The sequence below is a fragment of the Silene latifolia genome, chromosome X (assembly GCF_048544455.1).
Source record: "Silene latifolia isolate original U9 population chromosome X, ASM4854445v1, whole genome shotgun sequence".
Classification (NCBI taxonomy): Eukaryota; Viridiplantae; Streptophyta; class Magnoliopsida; order Caryophyllales; family Caryophyllaceae; genus Silene; species Silene latifolia.
In genome coordinates this window covers 6,700,432-6,702,664 of record NC_133537.1, presented here as the reverse complement: position 1 = coordinate 6,702,664, position 2,233 = coordinate 6,700,432, and positions in this window count along the sequence as shown.

Sequence of the window (2,233 nt, the reverse complement as noted above, 5' to 3'; positions counted from 1 at the left end):
AGATTAAAATCGGCATGGATGGACATAAAGATGTCTACAAAGCTAGATTGGTTGCAAAAGGTTTCACTCAGATTCATCGTTTACACTATGATGAAACTTTTGCACCAGTTGCTATGCTTAGATCTGTTCGGATAATGTTAGCGATTGCTGCATTTCATGATTATGAGATATGGCAAATGGATGTCAAAACCGCTTTCCTGAACGGGTTTCTGGAAGAGGAAGTGTTCATGACACAACTTGAGGGTTTTGTGGATCCTAAAAATCCTAACAAAGTATGCAAACTTAAGAGATCCATTTATGGTCTTAAGCAAGCGTCAAGGAGTTGGAATCATCGTTTTGATCATGTTATTAAACAGAATGGTTTTTCTCGAAGTGTTGAGGAACCATGTTTATACATGAAGTTTAGTGGGAGTAAAGTTGTTTTCTTACTTCTTTATGTGGACGACATATTACTCATTGGGAATGATGTTGATATGCTAGCTTCTGTTAAGAAGTGGTTGGGAAATCACTTCCAAATGAAAGATTTGGGAGAAGCTCAGCGCATCTTGGGTATCCGGATCTATAGAGATAGACCCAAAAGGATATTAGCATTGAGTCAAGAAGTATATATCGATAAGATTCTTGACCGATTCAATATGAAAAACTCCAAGAGAGGTTTTCTACCTATGGGCAATGGGATCACTTTGAGTAAGTCACAGTGTCCTACTAAGCCTAATGATATTGAACGCATGAAATCGATTCCCTATGCTTCCGATGTTGGATCGATCATGTATGCTATGATGTGTTCTCGTCCCGACGTCTCGTATGCTTTGAGTATGACGAGTCGTTTTGAAAAACTCGGTGAGAGTCACTGGATAGCCGTCAAGAATATTCTGAAGTACTTGAGAAGGACTAAAGATTCATTCTTAGTGTTTGGAGGAGAATCTGAATTACGTATAAGAGGTTATACGGATGCCAGTTTCCAAACCGATAGGGATGATTTGAAATCCCAGGCTGGTTTTGTCTTTTTGTTGAACGGAGGGGCGGTTTGTTGGAGAAGTTTCAAAGAGTCTCAGAATCGCTGATTCTACAACGGAAGTTGAGTACATTGCAGCCTCTGAAGCTGCAAAAGAAGCTGTTTGGATTAGGCAATTTTTAGAGGGACCAAAGTAGTTCCGATCGAGAGATCCTATCACTTTATATTGTGATAACAAAGGTGGGGCTATTTTTCAAGCAAAAGAGCCCAAGTCTAGTAACAAGTCTAGACATGTACTTAGGAAATTTCATGTAATTAGAGATTTAATTGAAAGGAAAGAAATTACGATTTGTAAGGTTGGGACAAATGACAACATCGGCCGATCCTTTAACCAAGCCATTGTCTCAAGCTAAACATGATAGTCATGTAGTTTCTATGGGGTTGAGACGAATGCCAGAACTGTTGTAAATTATATGATATGTAATAATCAAATATTGTATTTATTATTTCATATATGATAGTTGCATTTATCGTTATATTCAGTTTTATGTCTGAATTTATATACTTTGTTTTTCTCCAAATAGGTTGTAAAGACAATGTCGAACCCTATTAAGTGAACTGGATTAACATTGTATTTTGTCCCTAGTTACTTAATGAGGTGACGTCTCGGAGTGACTAGATTGTAAGGCGATAGATGACAGTTCGATCGTCATATGGTCATAGTGATGACTGGTCGATTACATAGGCATATTGTGAGACAATTTGTCGAACAAAGGACCGTTATAGAGTCCTTTTGTTGCTGGGTCGTGGCGAGGACTTCTATTTATTCCTTCGAGTCAATTCTTTAGACTGGTGACTATTTGTCTGAGTTGGTATGGTTTTCCGGTGGCTTTGGTTTTTGTTCTAGGTCGCACCGTAAAAGGAGGCCGATGAGCATTTACTGGGTCATTGTGATCTATATCGAATGAAGAAAATAGGTCAACGGGATTGTCCTTTTATGTCATATTCTATCTCAAGGCCACTCGAGGAGAGATGACTGTAAATGCGTGGCCACGCTCGGATGAGATCTATAGTAGATTATCCGGTCGATACCATTCTCCCGATCGAGGAAACCACTTTATGATATGATCACGTGCAAGAACGACCTGAAAGACATCTTGCATTGAGTGGGAGATATTATTGGACAAGAGAATTGGTAACGCACACTTGTGTCAGACAAGTGGGAGATTGTTGGAGTAATGTCCTCCACAATAAGTGCGTTTACATAATAAATCTCGT